At 40.0% G+C, this 18,295-nt stretch overlaps 1 long non-coding RNA gene across 2 annotated transcripts in view; it reads right to left on the bottom strand.

The window, feature by feature from the left end:
• The window catches only part of LOC133137046 (uncharacterized), a 74,306-nt gene extending 67,393 nt beyond the window's left edge, over positions 1-6,913 (bottom strand). The window contains exons 1-2 of one of the 2 annotated variants that reach the window (XR_009709585.1): positions 6,784-6,913; positions 3,958-4,064 (exon numbers count right to left, since the gene is read on the bottom strand). This is a non-coding gene — a long non-coding RNA (uncharacterized LOC133137046). The other variant, XR_009709586.1, reaches the window with a different exon arrangement.
• Positions 6,914-18,295: the final 11,382 nt, after the last annotated feature.

Below are 18,295 nucleotides of genomic sequence, written 5' to 3'. Positions count from 1 at the left end.
CTATGAAATTCATCTTAATCGCAATAACAAAAAAACAAAAACAAAAAACATTCTTACAACTTCTTAACACTTTCTTTTATCACGTATTCTGTGTAATGCTTGAGAACAGGACTAAACCAGCAGTGGGCTTTGGTGATGTAAACTTTTGTCAAAAACTTTTGTTTATTGTTTTGTTGATCTCCAAATACAGTTTTGCAGCTGATATTCTACAGTATGTGTGGAAAAATCTCAAAATATGTGTTCCTCAAGCTCTTCATTACATAATCGCAAAAGGCTTCATTACGGTTTCCCATGTATTAACACACTAAGATAAAAATGCACCTATTCTTCCCATTGTGAGTCCAGTATCTGTCAATTAATCACAAACAAACTCACAAATATTAATTCTGACATTCGGTTCATTTCAATTCATGCCCTGTCCTCTTGATAATTTTAGTGCTTCTCAGGATCTAATGATATCTCTGGCCTATAGTATTAAAGAGCATTTTCTTTTACATCAGTGTCCAACACATTATTGTAACTTCCAAATCATGAATAATCACTCTTTTTTAAAGATTTTCTACGATTTTTACTAAATGTGACTAGCTGTCCAATTAATCAATTTATTTAAATGATGTATGCCACACATCAATCGGAATATCAGTCCAAGCTTCAGGTGGCCACCTTTCCCCCCACAGTGTTTTCCTTCAATAACACTTTGATTAAGTAGGGTTGGTGTTGTGCATGGCAGTGAACAAAAGGAGAAATATGTTCTCTACTATGTAAACCGATAAGCACTTTCACAAATCTAGTTTATGGTGCAGTCACACATTTATGGGGTATTTTAGTAGTTATGATCTAAACTCTAGACAGGCCAAGAGTCATCCATAAATCTAAGAGCACACCATTCAGGTTTATTTTCATAAGTTGATTAGAGTACACCTCATTCTTGCTTTTATAATTCTTGATCACTGAGAATGTAAGTATTCCTTGTAGAAGTCACAGGTCCGCTGTTACAATGCTAATTATGCAAGAAATGGAGCTTTGCTGATTGGTGAGAGAGATGTTATCTGCAAGCTGGTACACTTAGACACATCATCAATGACCAAGCTTCAAACTAAGCCCAGCCATTCATTCAGTGTCATTAACTGCCCACGTTAATGTTCTATACTTTGTACAACAGCTCACTTAACAACTTGACATAACTAGCAACCATCATTGAATGTCGGTTAGTGGAAAGGAAATGGCTCTTTACCGTAATGCTATGTGGTTATGAGTATGGAGTAGTCACTGCAGAAAAAAAACACCATGTCTGTACTGTAATGGATATTCACTTCAAGTTCACCTCTGACAGGCAGCCCACTAAATGGTCACACCGCTGATTAGTTAAAACATAAATCTCCATAGCCTTGAATATGGATGGGCCCCGTGGTCTATGAATTGAATCCAGACCGGGATAACGGGAGTGCTAGCCGTGGCTCCTTTTACCACAGGGTGACGCATAATTGGTGGCAACATGGCCCAGGTTTAGGGAGGGTTCAGTTGGTCAGGATCCGCATGTCGACGCTCCCTAACAACCCTTGCTGGTTGATCGGGCGTCCAGAGCCTGCGTGAAAAAAACAGCATATTTTGTATCTTCCGATTGACTTTGGTGAAAGCTCGGTTTGCGGGCTGCGGTGTGAAAAAGAAACAGCTTCCATGTGCTTCAGACAAGAGCACACATTTCTGTCAAATTAATACTTAATATTACAAACCTGTGTGGAAATAATATTGATTGATTTTCCTGGTTAGGTCCCTCACAAGATTATTCTCCTCACAAAACCCATTTCTGTAGGTAAGTCCAGAAATCAACATAATTTTGGAAAAAAACTATCGCCTTGAAGAAAGCACATCAGACAGCCAATGTTGTCTGAATTCAATAATATATTAATACTTTAAAATGTAGCTTCAGAAAAGTTATGCAAGGCCTGCAACATAATAAAAAATAAAATTTTGTCAAAGCTTTTAATTTTTTGCTTCCATGATCTATTATGTAGGTGCCAGTGAAAGCCTTTTCATTTTACTCTGTTGAAACAAATTTAAAGGGAAAACATTCTCGGGCAAAGAGGAGCTGTTTAGATGAAATGCCATAGTGGATTACTGTAAGAACCAGGACTTGTATATTTGTAATCTCTATTTAGGGAGGAATTTATTCATTTCTTCCCATCCATACCTCTCTCTTAAGGTCACCTAAAAGGCTCTATGGAAAGAACCATATCACAGTACAGTGCATACATATACTAATGCACAGAGAAGCATGCATAGCAAAATAAAAAACAGATGTAGTTATTTTGAAACATTTGCCGGTGAATCTATACAGTATGTCTGTGGAAAGGTTGGAGCCGCCAGACAAGGCTGACACAAAGTGAATCAGAAGTATGTTTCAGAGGTCTTAGACGGTTACTGCAGAGCTCAGAAGAAAAAAGTTATGCATGATACAGTCTTAAGATATTATAGTATATTTTAACCAATGTTGTTATTTTGTATAAACATGTATACCTTCTTTTTACAACCCACTCACCAATAATACTGTTGCTGTGCTGTGCTGTATGTTAAGACAACATTCACTACACATATTTGTCATGATGCTGCAGTGCATTCACCGAATGCTGCAGTTTTAACAATGCAGACTGAGATGTTCAAACAGCTGGGTATTACTGTGGGTGGCGGAGGCATGCCATGAGAAAGCATGCAGTGTCACACGACAGATTCCTGGTCAAACAGCGCTCCCATCTGTGGTGCACAGTTCTTAAGTAGCCAAAATCCAATGCGTGGGATAGAGGGACTGTTGATGGGGGGCCAGTAGGTCCAGATGAACTGTGACAATGCGGTGTGTATGTGGGGGTTGTCTTCGCAACACTTTTCTATTTAAAAAAATATACCAAGTTCTCTGTCCAAGCCTCTGAAAATCCAGTACAGTTGTTTTAATAGAAATGTGAGATTTTTGTTAGTTGGATGTGAGCAAGAGATCTGTGAGGTGCTGGATGCATGACTCAGGCCTGGCTTGGGGTCTCTGGTGCTGACATTCAAAATGCACCATGGGTGAAAAACTATTTTCATCATTTAATATAACTGTGCCAAACAACCTTCTGAGATATTGATACACATGGCAGTACACAAGCCAATGGAAAAATGGTGACAAAATGGTGACATCTCATTTGGCTTAACGTCATTTGATGAGTAGTTGAGTGGGAAGAGAAGCCAGCAGCTAATAAAAGAAAATCCGGGCCATGATGCATTCAGAAAGAATACAAGCTATCATTAAAGAACTAAAAACATCTGAACACCTCCAGACCCATGACTCTGTCACAGATAAGTGTGGAGGAAGCAAAAGATGGATACTCAGACAACGTCAAGACTGATGACAGAGTAACACAATATCCTGCTTTCACACAGCATACCAAAAGATTCAGACAAAGATTAAAACATACCAGCACATAAGCTTTAGGAATGAAGGTTCTATGAAATAACAGTGAAATGATAATATTTGATGAGTAAGATTTCGAGAACACTATTATAAAAGATTCTAAAGAGATTGATGTGCATAAATCATAGCGTTGACCAAAACCAAAAAATCTAAATCAAATATAGTCAAATGTTTCTCCCGTGGAACATCAACCAGGCTACAAATGATCAAAGCAGGCAATGTTATCTGAAGAACTGTTCAGATGCAGGTACAGTAACATTCACTTGAACTGTTTTTTGTTTTTTTTGCCGTCTGATTTGTTAAATGAACAAAAGTGGTAAATGTTAATTCATGATACTATACCATTTTACATTATAATACTCTCACTGGTGTCCAGGACATGTACACCAAACCTTTTTCGTGCATTATGCCTTAATATGCTTAGTAAATACTGTTACATCATTATTCATTATTCATTATTCAATATGGTTTCCCTTAAGTGATAAAGTAGCTTTTTATGGCAGTTTACAGACCTACACCATAGAAGTGCTCTGGTAGAGGAAGTCAACACTTTCACTTGTCTGCAGAAAAGCAGGATCCAAGGAGGTGCTGGGTCAGACAGGCCTTACATCTGCTGGGTCTGAAGGGAAAGGAGACACATGAGATCGGTTTAATGAGGGACTGATGCAGTCCAGTGGAGACCAAGGATCATGTGAACAATGCAGGATGACAATTCAGATTTTTAGTAACAGAAGCTAAGCAACACAAGCCAACATTAACATAACATGCAGCGACCACCTCTGAACCAATACACAAACTGATGCCCCAACATGGCACTGTGACCTAATCTCCATCTGCTCCAGTCTCTGCTTTCCCTATCTGAACAAAGTCTACAAATATGAGGAAGGTGGATTGTCCATTCTCTTTTAAATAGCTAACACAGTAGTTAATGGGCTACATGGGAACTGGCATGATGACCAGCCATCATTTTAGCTTGCATAGCATTTACCACGTCCTTTTATTTTTCAATGAAAGTGAATGGAGAATAAGTTATTGCATACAAATAATTTATGAGAATATAATTTATTTATAACATGACCACTCATCAAGGTCCTACCACAGACCAAAGACTAAATTAATTTTCCACTTAAACTTCTTAGGCAGCTGCTGGAGCAGCTGAGAAGAACAGTGACTTCGCAGTTGCCTCATTAAATTAATGGTTTGCAGTGCTATTCAAGTGGGAGCATACAGTAAATAATCATCTTTTTTAGAATAAAAATGTTATATTTTAATTTCTTACATTAATTGGATGAATACATTTTATAGCAGTATCATGTCATATTTCCCATGCATAAAATATAATCGAGAAAAAGCATGCAACAACTCTCAACTTGTGACTTCTCATGTATTTAAAAAATAAAATTTAAAAAAATTAATCAAATTAAAAACTTTAAATGTCAAAAAAATTTACATTTCATTAAAGCCACTGGGGTGTTCTACAGCACTCCTATCATTGTGATTGTCCAGCATCATCTGATTTCTGTTCTTTGGACGGACAGTTTTCAGCCTTCTCGGTTAGGAATCCTTCAGGAGCCTCACAGACTGATTCCTATTCTCCTCACACCTACCAAAAATGTGAAGTGCCACAACGTCATCTTAGTGAATATGACTTCCACATTTAATGTGTTAGTTATTTGCCTTGACATTTATGATAAAGTATTTTTCCTCAAAAACTATGATGTGGCCAAACACCCCACAGGGTTGGAAAGATGCATTTTAATTGATCGGTCTCATCCATTTCAACAAGAATTAATACTTTTGTGCTTCAGATGTGACAACATTCACCTCCAGCATGCTCCGATCAGCATTCAGCTTTGTTCCTTTGCCTGTTGGTACACATCAACAAGGGCTAATTCTGAATTCCACTGTTCCAGCAATGAAGATGCGAGCGTAAACATAAATGTGAAATGCAGTCATGGTTATTTAGTGTTGCCCTCATTGTCGAAATATGTGTTGCAATTAGGCGGAAACGGACCATAACCATTCCTGAAGTGAATTATGAAACTGGAGGAATCACCATTTTGATTAATTTTGTTGCACTCCGAGTACTGAACCAGTGGCTCAGTGTCACAGTGCTCTGAATATGAGACACACTGAACGAAGCATCTGCCTCTTATTATATTTCTGCATACCCTTGCTGATATATACTATATACAGTATACTGCAGAGAGACAGTTCATGGTTTCTTTCTTACTTTGAGCTGGTGTGCAAGTAAACATTTCAAATCGGTAGGATAATTTGCACCAACTATCACTGCAGTAGGCATTGTGGATGATATACATGATTATGTTTACATTGTATGATTTACAGATAAACATGATTTCTTCGTCTGCATAGAGGGTTCTCAAGATCAGTCAGAGGGGTATGCAATGTAAGCTCATTATCATCTTCTAAATTTAACCCCAGGACTCATGGCATGGATTACAGCTTGCACTATTTCCAGTTGAGCATAGCCTTTCCTCAGTCCACTTTCAATTTGATGTTCAAGACTATAAAACTCAGTTTATCTCTCCAAACTGCTGATTTGAACTCCTTACGGTAGCCATTTGAAGAAGCACAACTGCAGTACTTGTAGGAGTCTCTCCCTCTGAGTGTGGCGCCTCCCTCCGCAAATGTCTGAAGATGGCCGAAGTGGTGTGACGTCGCTCTCAGGCGCGGGAAATTCCTTCAAGGCAGCTGCTGCATTTGCCATTTTTGCAGCACGGTCCTTGGGTAACGCTTATAACATTGCTTAAATCCAAAAGCACGGCCATGCCTTCGTCCTCTGTCTTTTCTAAATCTTTTCACTGGCAATACTGCATCACACGTTTAACTAAAGCACGTCGATTTTTACCCTTTATATCTACATTTTCACTGCCAGTTATCTTGCGGTACTGGCATACAATTTTCAGGTCGCACACGGATAATCCAAATAGTCTTTGTTCCAACTCCTTCAACTTCCTTACTCAAACATTTAGCCTCACTTCACGACTTCACGGATACACACAATAAAATGGTGTCGCAGGATTAGGCTAAACGATACAGCTTAGCTCACTCAAGATTTTGCTAACTAGCTAAACCTCTTCCACGTTTCCCTCATCCAAAGTACGTTCTTATCAGGTTTTTTTAAAGGGTCTCTTAGCTTTTTAGCTACAGTAAAAATACTATATCCCAGCGGTACCTCCAAATTGTTACACCCGGTGTCGACATTGAAAGGACCCTGATATAGAAAAGTTAGTTATTTTATTTTTTTACTGTGAAAGTTACCCTTAGCACTCAGGGTAAGTAGGCACAAACTTTAGCAACGGAATCTAACTCACGTTAGCCAGTTGGGTTACAATGCGAGGCAAGCATAGGAGGTTCTTTCAACCCGCGTTTTGTCCATTTTTTTTTCTCTTTAAAATGTCGGTAACTTTCTCTTTACTGGAGCAGCACTCAGTTCGCTCTCCTTCTCTACCATTTTTTGCTCTATTAATTTGCTTGCTTGAGTCACCACGTGCTTTGCCTTGCATTGCCCCCTACTGGTCAGAGTACACGCAGCTACTCCATTTCATTGCACCTTTGCAGAAATGCTTGCAGGTCCTACACAAGCAAAAAACCTGATGCAAAAACATGGATCACAAATACAACCATAAAGTTTCATACAGGCTCACAAAATTAAATCACGCTTTACAAATCCTTTTTATAAGCTCAAAAATAAAATCAGTTTACTGGGGTACATAATTCATATACAGAGATATGGCATTGTATCATTAATGTCTTTCCATACAAAGGGGACCTGCTCACAATCCTGGTCTGGATATTACATTTCCTAGAACCCACAGTTATCTGCATATTCTCATTACAATCATTTTTGTCCTAACATCAGAGCCCAGAATATATATATATATATATATATATATATATATATATTCATTAAGGCTAAACCATTAAATTAATTCACTCCAACTTTCATTTTCAACACTTTTTTTAAATCCCAAACATTAAATGTGAAAATGTCAGTTTAACAAAAGATGGATAGCTACTACATTGCACATGATGGTTTTGTTCATTTAGTTCCTTGCAAATGCTTAGTAATTTAGATTTAGGATCAAGCTTAAATAATTTATTCATACAATGTGTCAAGTGCCAGTTGGGTCTTTTGAACAACTTGGTGAATGTTTCATAATATTTAAGAAAGCAGCAAAATTGAGTTAGAACAATTCCCCTGCCAATCCAATCTCATCCAAGTGGTGATTTGTAGCAACCGGTGCTGTGCACAGAAAAAGGGTACATGACACACAAACCACCAGACAGGGTTTAACCGCTTTCCACCAAGATGGTGGGTGATAGCAAATATAATGTAATGATTTTTGTACTAATGATCACAATGTGGCCACCAGCACCTGGAAACTGTTTTAACTCTTTAAAAGGAGCCATATGCATTCATTCTGACAGAGGAAACAGAGATAGGACCTGTAGAGGGTCCCAATGGCAGGGAATCAAACCCCCAGCCACATGAGTGGCAGTCTGTAGCCTAGTGGCCAAGCTACATGACTGGGGCCTGGAAGATTGGTGGTTCAAGTCCTGGTGTAGCCACCATATGATCTGCACAGTTGTTGGGCCCTTGAGCAAGCCCCTTAACCACACTGCCCTGCTTAGTCTAATCAACTAAGTATTTTTATCTTAACAGTATCAACTAAATAACTGTACTGTAATGAGTTATTTCTATGGGTTGTCAGTCGGCTGCCCTACAGACTGTGCCATATGGTCTCCCCTGGATATGGTTCAAAACAGCTTTCATTTACCTCAAGGAGATCTGCAACACTTAGGAAATGTGACTGCAGTAAAAGAGGCTCAATTTAAGCAATTGAGGAATGAATTAGTGCCCACATCTCAAGACATTAATATTGATAGCCAAAGCTGACTACCTCATATAGAATGACTTCATTGCTTCTCATGGGATTTCATGCAATAAGAGAGATAGGTGGAAGTGTTACTTTAATGATAGGATCCAAGAACACTAAAAAACACTGTTGTTTATTTTTTATGTATTTAAGAAGGGCATCATGACTCATTAGCACATTTTCCAGAAAGCGGCATTGTGTTTACACACATGCCACTCTGACCCTGATTGACCTTCAAAGAGCAGTGCGATGCACAAACTACCACATTACTCAGACAGGAACCATCAAAGCAGGGAGCAGAGAAGTGATGGTGCGAATGCTAATCAGTCTGAAACTGAACACGAACATGTTCTTAAGCAGGAACTTTTCGGGAGGACACGTCCGGGCAGATAGAAACGGAACTTGTGCTTCTCAGAGATAAAGAGTACTGTATAACCCAGCGAAATGTGGAAAGTGAAAAGTGCATGGCATCAGCATTTATCAGTGAAGACTTACCGAATCTGAGGCGGGATGTAGAACAGCTGCCACAGCGGAGAGGAATCCTGTCTGCATTCTTATTATTTACTCTGAACAAAAGGAAAGTGATGCAATGCATCGATTCCTTTTTTATTATGAATTTGTTCCCTTTCTGTCACTGATGAATCGTTGTTATTAAGGTATCCTGCCCTTACTGTAACTCCTGGAATTTTATTGAATGGCATACGAGTTAATGAGTGCAATCCCTCATGTTATTTTTGAGCTTGAAGCCACATTCCTCACAAAGTCAAAATAGGATATAGCAAATAATTCCAACGGTTATTTTACTGTGAAAGTTTAACATTGTAGGAATAAAATGGCAAAACAATCCAGCACACGTTCTGAGAAAAAACATGAAAAGCCAAAGCCTGTCAAGTCTTACTTAATCAGGCCAGCATTATAGATAAACAACTTCTGCTGTCAATCACTAGGGTTGGCCCATGTCCAGTTTTCAGACAGTCTGGTTTTCAGCCATCTTTTGCGGTGAGTGGGAATGGCGTGTTAGGCCCTGGCAGGGCAGACTGTGGCTGACAGCCAGACAGGGCGACGCACGGCTGGCCCTACTGCCACCCCGGGAGCAAAGGGTGTTAGCTGGCCAGGAAGGCGGCATCGCATCGCACTCCAACGACCCCCAGTTGTCACTCAGCCGCCTTGTGAATCTGTTATTCTGCCTGTTAAACAGTTGGGCTCGTGCAGGGCTGTTAAGATGAAGACGCTTCACGCACAACTTAACAGGCAGACTGGCAGGCGCCCTATTGACTGGGGAGGGTCGCGGAGGAATGGTGCGACGTGAACCCCGGCTACTCCCAGCACACTTCATTGAGTTTTATATTTAATTTTATGAAACGTGAATGTTGTAGTATAAAACACGTGCGTGACCTGAGAGGGGGTTGGGTTTGTACACAAAAACACACACAAAAACTCAAATTCACTGGAATTTCATTTCCATAGGAATAGATGGTGTTTTACATGAAAGGCAAATGGCATTCTTTATTCAGTAAAAGAGATTACTGTATTAGCCTCATGTAAAAAACCATAATCACTTAAACAACTGTTTATCCCCATTGCAGTTCCTCTTTAATCAGACACATTTCAGTCCGGATAAGAGAGTCTGCACACGGGGTCTTGTTTAATTTAATCACCCTCACTCTCACTGTCTCTTGACAAATCTTTCTTTTCCTACACCAAGCTTAATTTATGATGTCTCATCTCAAGCATGGCAGGCGTGCTAATGGCCTGCAAACTCTCATTCAGAATGTTTGGATATGGAACCGGATGCGGTCTTAATTATTGAAAAAACAGTGGAGGAGGACAATGGATTGGCAAACAATGCAACCCACATGTGATCACATAAGATAATTATTCCTGCAAGACTTAATGATGAAATCTATGAGACAGGATGCTTCCTCTTAAAAATATGATTTAAATATTCTACATGTAGCAGTACTGTTTCTGAGAATAATTTTCAGCTGTCAAGCATTGCATATGCACAGAATCGCTTTATGCCAATCATACTTCTTGAGTACACGTGAGTTACAGTAGCTGGCCTCTGGCTGCCCTGAACAAGTGATCTAGATATAGGAGATTACTCACCATAGGGTAAATCTGAAATATTATCTGGCACTACGACTAGACTGCAATATATCAAGCTGATATGTTCTATTGGCCTTCGGGGCTGTGGTTTTTCATTTAGCATTCAGCATTCCTCGTTTGCGATAGCCATGCATCCATAGCCATATGAAAATGGTCTCTACCAGGCCTAGGGGGCCACCTTGTGCTTTGCCATGCAATGCGAGCAGCATGAAATACATTTTGACCCCAATTCCCATCGCCAAATGGCAAAAGAACTATGCCATCAGATTGCTACACAGATTTACTACAAATTAGTGTTTAATGGATTGTCAACTTGAAACATGGACTAGCCTGAAGAGCCTTATACACACACAGTCGTTCAACACTGTTTGTGTTTCATCAATATTGTTCAATATCTGAATTCAAAAAGAAAACATAATTATCATTTTTGTTAGTTTAGATACCGAATAAGCAAGCAGAACATAACTGCGAAACAGGAAACAATAAAACTAAAACAAAGTGCTTGCTTTTATTCCCTCAGAAACAGGGACATTTCAAGGATTTCCTGTATTTGCTTACAAGGTACCAGCTTCTAGGTGCCGTTTTCTCATTGTAATTCAGGCGATTTGCGACTTGCTCATCAGCATGCATGATCTCTGTTGCTATTTTATTCAGACTTTTTCAGCAGTATATTGTGAAGTATATCTTTATTAATGCGTGCATTTCCCTTTATAAAAACCTGTTCAAGACAGTGCAATTTTAATAACTTTGCCCCCCGACAGACAAAATATGTTTGCTCTTTAGCTATCTTTAAGCATGCATGAAGCAGTTAAAATATTAAACTCATACATATTAACCTTCCTTAACATTATTTAAAATTCTTCATTAACAATTCACAATTATAGACCCAACCCCACACAGTATCTGAGTATCTGATGGCAGAGCGAGAGAGTGCAAGAAAGAGTGAGAACAAGCGAGAGAAAGAGACCAAATGAAAAGAGAGAAAGAGAAGGAGCGAGAAAGAGAGAGAGAGAGAGGGAGGGATATGGTACAGGGCATCAAGCAGCTGCCAAACTATATATAATGAGTTCTGGCAGATGCATCATTGCACTTGATGGGAAACAGCGATTCCACAACACAACCCTGACAATCTTGCCGCCGCAATTATGAGCGGCCGCATTCTGGCTCCTGCGGGTGAGAATGATAATTGTGTTTGTGTGGGTGTGGGGGCATCGGTGGCAGGAGGACAGACGAAAGAGAGTGCAGCGGGGGCATGGCAGCTGCAAGATGGCTGCCATTTCCACAGCTGCCTGGCACTGCAAGGCTGAGAAAGGTGTCCCCATACCTCTGTAGCAGATTAATTAGTTGGCTCAAAAAGCAGCTTCATACAGCCCGATCCAAGTACTCAACTCAACAAAGTGACCAAAGTGCAGGTCTGTTCTGACTCCAGGTATTATGTTAATTAAATGCCTTACATTACTAAAAAGGCGAGAAGTCACCCTCTACATAACTACGAGGCTTTGTGCAAGGGTCCAGCTTTGTTTAATGGGTCCATATGAAAAAAAGGTATTCACACGGACCTGTTCCATTCGTATTTGGCTCTCTGTGAACGGAGAAAGGAAACTGATTTGGCTTTGAATCTTGCTGTGTCCAAAAGCAGCTGTGATTTGGCATAGCTTGAGTGCAGCTCAGAGAGGGGGCATCTTTCCTCACAAGGCTAGTGGAAGAGACTGGAGTTTGGCAAAGAAATGGTTCCGTTTGGATGCACACCCCAAAATGGCCTTTTCATGCCATGTTCTATGCATGGAGATTTGTCCCAAGACTCATCTGATGAATGAAAATGGGCACACCTCACCAAGAGGAGATTTGCATTGCAAATCAAATTCAAGAGAGCAAGGAAAGAGTGAGGAGACAGACCATGCTACAAATCTACTTAATCAACACATGCACAGAACTACAATACTTATGTTTGTCTTGCCCACTTGATTTACAGTGTTGGTACCGCTGATTAACCATGCACGCAACTCAGATATACAAGGTTTTACTGTCAACTTGGCATATCACAAATTATTGCTGTACTCTTTTACACAGATGAAGATGGCATTAGCATAACCATCTCTGGTATAAACATGGAATTTTAGTACATTAAATATCTGAGGGCAATTTTCTGTCATATCACTCATGGGACAGACATACTAATGATGGCCTTTTAGCAAACATTTGCAGACAATTAGCATACATTTTGCAGTGGGAAAAACAGCCATTTCCCCCCCAACTACCCAAGTCCCAGAAGATCATCATTTACAGTATTTTGTCTCTTATGACTCCAATTGACTACAAATGGCCATTATTTTATACAACTCAAGTTAACCAGAAAGGTATAGGCTATTTATTATGGCTAATAAACAGATTATGTGATAGGTGGCAATCCCATGTTCACCATGGCCAAATTCACCCCAGGTATTTTATATGACATTAATGGGAAGTTAATGGGGACTTAAGCACTGTATAAGACATAATACAACAGGCTTAAACAGCTGGATGGGGCTTGCCCATTGAGACTACAAGCACCACTTACAGTATTAATTAAGTGTTTAATTTTATGAAAATCATAGAATGATATAAATGAGAAGTACAAGCTACTTAAAGTTATTAAAGGAAAAGTTACTAATCATACTGTCGCAACTATAACAAAGGGTCTAGAACAATGTAGCAAAAAAAGTATCTACAATACAGTGTTGTCCATAGGCTCTGACAATACCATCACCTATGTATGGCTTAGCATGTTCAATTCACCATATTAGGCCTGTGCATTCAGTGCCGTTTGTATTTCACACAGTGATGGGAACTTGACCCTCGCAGTGAAAATTTCATTTGAACAAAGGCTTGATGCATGTACCAAGGACAACAAAAAATATATATATAATATATAACACAAGAACACAGATTGGATTTGTTGGTCCATACATTAAATCTCAAATGATAACAGCTGATAGAAAAATTGATATCCCAGTTCTAACAGAGAATGAGTTGCATGGGAGGATAAGCCACATCTCAGCCAGAGCAGGGGTGTCAGCTTTGCGACCAGCCACTGGCTTATTTAATTTACCGCAGAATGAAGCAGCGTAGGATGGTCCTCCACTCAGCAAAAAGGTCACCCTTTCCTCTGGAGGTAGCGCCGCCTGTTTCTGCCAGAGATTTGCACTTCAGCAGGGAGCCCTCAGCTGACTGTTCACCATTTGAGCTCCAGACTTTAAATCTGGGCCCGTTTAAGATTGGGCATGTTTAGGCCGCCAGGGCACAGCTCAATATTTATCATCGAGTTTGGAGGTTTATGGTCAAATTTATATCTTGCGGATGATGGATGTCCCACTGGGATCAGTTCTTGTGCCTATGCATTTCTCAGCGTACAGTCAGTTCCCGCTTTAGCCTTTGCTCAGGGATATTTGGGTTTGGCTTCCACGTACACCATACAGTTGAGCAATTTGTCCCAGTGGAACGTGTATAAAAGAGAAAAGCCTGCATGATTAGATTTGTTCTGTTATTAAACTCCAATATAACATAAATTATGTACCTGGCTCCCAAATGGCTATACAGTTTGTTCTGAACTTATTTGGCTTTTCTTCACTCCAAAAGTTGGAGATCCAGAGGTATCATAAAAAAAAAAACACACACACGCATTAGCAGAGTGTCAACTTGGAGACAAGAAACAAAGAAGCATCTTATCTCTAAAAGATGAAGACAAATCTGTACAATAGATGCCGTTGTTTACTTACGGTTGATTTACTGCAATCCTTCATTTTCTAGAAGCACAAGCTGTGTTTTGTCCAAATCCCATTAGTGTGGATTGCTGCTACAAGAGTCTTACCACAAACAAATTGAACTCATAATCTAACCTAGCATGTCCTGACTGCATTCCAATTAGACACCAAGCAAGGCTCTAGCCTACATAATGCATGCCAGCTACCTGCATATACCAAAACCTTCAAAAGATGAAACGGGCCAGAAGGCTTTTTTGTTTACAGATGCCTGATATCAGTACCTGAGGCTCTCTCAAAACCAAGTTTGAATTGAAAACTCATATCATTTGTCTCTTATTAGTTAACACTCCTCCCTGTAGTGTGCTTGTTCTAGCCACAGCCACCGTAGTCTAGCTGCTGATAGAGTACCCACACATCGCTATGACATGTGCTGAATATTGATTCTGTAAAGCCATCCTCACCCTGTAATCAGTCACTCAGAGGTACTACTGTACACGAGTGCCTGCCGGGTCCCTTACCTTCTCATTTTTAGCACAGGTCCACTCCTGCTGGATCCCATCGAGATCCCACGTCCACTTCAGAACCCCTTCAGTCCAAATCAGCGTAAGGCAATTAAACCACTGACTGGACAGGGACGTCATCAAGGTCCCATTTCCTACTTCAACGCCTACTGTCCTGTGCTCCAGTACCCTGTGCAACTCACGCTATGAGTACAGAGACTTTATTCTATTCTCTGTCTGTTTTCCATGATTCACGGGTTGATGTATGATAATGCTGGAAATATACGCATTTAAACTGAGTTTCCTCTCAATAACATACTATAGTAAAGATGAAGTTATCTTTTTCTTGAAAAGCTTTGCATTTATTTCCCACTTGCGGACTCACTGCAAGTATCCCTTTTTTTTCCAACAGCAACGGTAATTTAGATACTGCATGTATCTCTATTGGACTCCAAACTTTTATAAAGGAATGCCCTCTATATACTGTCCTGACAATAATTTCGATAATTCTTTACTTGAAACCAACAAATATCTTCATGGAACATCCAAGTCAGATTAAAAAATGCAGGCTAAATAATCCCCATAGCTCTTCAATAAACGTAAATGTTTGCAACAGGACTAAGTTGAGAACACATGCCATCTTCCTCTGCACACAACGCATGCTTTTCTGTGTCTAGACACCCACGGTGACACCTCAGTGTCTTGCACGTGTATATTTTGAGTTTCCATGGTTACAAGGTAAACTTCGCTGGGATCCTGCGTAGCAGAAATAACCTTCAGGTTGGAATGAAAAAACAAATAATTCACTGTGACTTTAGTCCATGGTTAAGAAATCTATTATATATTAGAGGTTTACTAGGCAAATTCTGGTACTGTACTCTTTAATTGTCCATGGATATCAATACAGATGGCTTTGGGGAAAAATAAGAAATATGCAGTTTTATATTATTTGTTAAACAATGCACCATACATATAGTATAGTGCTAAACTGCCACCCTTACCAGCCCCTAGCAATTACTCATACAGACGTTCTCTCATAGGACACCACAGCATACATCTAATGATGGCAGAAAATAAATATGCATTATTGCATTTAACAATAGTAAAGCTTCCTGCAAGAGAAGTGGCTTTTAAGTTTGATGGTCCTAATCAAAAGTAGCATTTCACAAATCATTCAGATTTGGAGAAAGCCTTGTTTATGTGGTTTTATATTATCTGTTCCACTGAAATGTGCCAATTACCAACAAAGATTTAAAGAAAGCACTTTGACAGCTGGCTCATGAATTGATGAGAAGCACTACTGCTCTAACAGACCGTCTGCTGGTAAAGCCACATAGGCATGTTTGTTGATTAAAAAACAGGCAACATGCAGTATATTATGGTTCATTAATGTTTCATAACATTTTACTGCAGTTTCATGAAATAAAGATTCTGTTAAGCTGTGCACCATCAATATTTACACATGCAAATGCTTTTTCCAGCAGTCAGAAAATTCAGAGCCTTAAAGGTGAATCTCCAGTATCTCCATTAAGCCAATTCATTCAATTATGCAGGTATGCCCTTGGACTAAGCAAAAACCAGGCACAGGGCTGCCTACCCAAGTCTATGTTTAACCAAACTCATCATAAACTCATCTAAAGCAGAAAGGCACAGCTAAAATAGTAATGAAAAATTCAAACAAGTCAAACTATCATAAACCAAATTGGCCTCATTTTTAAAATCTGTAAATTAATATGCATGTGATACTGTCGTGCGCATTATGTTGTAAATTCATGTACACATTTTTATTACAACTGACCTTTGACATCACCTTGAGATCTCTTTGAACAAAAGCGTCGCTGCTAACAAGGGTGTCTGGTGCTGTCTGTAAAGCAGCTGATTCTGGAGCCATGTTCCCCCCCCACCCCCTCACAGCACCATCTCAGCTGCGGCCCCTCTCTAGCCGCTATCCTCTCTGCTTCCCACGTCTCAACAAAGCAAAACGGCAAGCGCACAATCCGAGGGCAGGCCTGCATGCTGCACTTTGAAAAAAGAAAAACAGAAAGCACTGTTGCCAAGAAGATATTCCATTGAATAGCTAATGCTATGGCAACCAGAGAAACTAACCATTGTGAGGAGGGGGGGGGGGGCTGCAGTGGTCTTACCTGTACTGTCAAGTATTTAACAGCTCAGCCTGCTCTGATGAGCACTTTTACCGACAGCCACTCAGGACATGTGTGCCCTCTTTAATAGCTGACAGATCCCACGTGAGCAGTACAGAAATAAAAATCAGACATCTTTGGCCACACTTTGCATTCTACTTGCCTTTTGGGTGAATCAGAAATCAGATTATGTAAATGCATGAGTGGTGCAATATTTGCTGGTGTGCTTTTCGCAGCATGCAGGGAAAATGTGTGGACTTCTCAGAGGTAATTGGCTTTCAAGTGGACGGCACAAAAGTGGTAATGTAGAGAATTTTAATAGAGAAAACAGCTGAAGCAGAGCCGCCTAATACCAAACGAAGTCTTTCTGGGCCCCCCAATCTGCAATTTATTCAACACGCTCAGCGATCATTGCTGTCGGGATAGGACGTTCCATACTGTAGCTTTCATACTTTAATAGAAAGCAAGTATGACAGAAGCTTATACAAGACACACAAGTAAAATGGAAGTGCATAGAAGCAAATACATACAGTATATACAGGTATAGATTTAATCTTGCATAAACATAAACTCTGCTACCTAAAGATGCTTTTAAAAACATTGTGGCTGCTGTCTCAGAGGTGGTTTCTTTTGGTATTTTTGAACACTGTATTTCTGTAAAATACATATAGATTACAAATACATTGATTAATAAATGTAGCATATTATGTCTATATGGGCAGGCCACATGCATTAACATTTGTTGTGTAGGGGATGTACACCACAGAAATTCCACGTGGACAAAGGCACTGGCAGGAGGACTTCTCCTGAATGTTCTGATACAGTCAGTGCTAAGTTTCAGTCAGACAAGGTGATCAGGCCAGACTGTTTCCTCAGGAAGCAGTTGTCCGTTTCTTTAAGCTCGGCGAAAAGCTACTCTTCAGGTAAACCCACTGTACAGAGCAAAGTTGGTGTGGTGTGGTGCTTTGCACCAGTTACAATCAAAAGTACAAAGCTTTGGCTACCCCGCATGGATCTCACCCATATGACTGGTGGGACGTCCTGGTTTCCCATGACGACTGTGCATTGATTGGCTGCCCACACAAAAAAATGTTCAGTGTTAAATCACCTCTCACAGATTCCATAAGGACCCACTCAAAGCAGAGGGAGATTTAACACTGAAAATTTTACTGTGAAGTTGAGGGGTATGTCCCTTCAACAACGCCCCTTGTTGGAGTGTCCACCAAAAAACCACTGAGCTGGTCCAGCCCTGGCAGATCTGGTTATTTTCAGCTCAGCAGCTACCACCCTGTGACCTTGGGTGTTCACACCAGGATGGCTCATTCTTGCCTCCCTATAGCAATTCACCAAAATGGCGCCAATCTGTTTCTGGATCATTTATCCCAGCACCCTGCTGTTCTAGTGTGCTACACAAGTCATACTTTTCCCCCAGATGTGGTAAAATTATTCACACTGC

Source organism: Conger conger, chromosome 9, assembly GCF_963514075.1.
Source record: "Conger conger chromosome 9, fConCon1.1, whole genome shotgun sequence".
NCBI lineage: Eukaryota > Metazoa > Chordata > Actinopteri > Anguilliformes > Congridae > Conger > Conger conger.
This window is presented reverse-complemented; position numbering and strand designations above follow the sequence as displayed.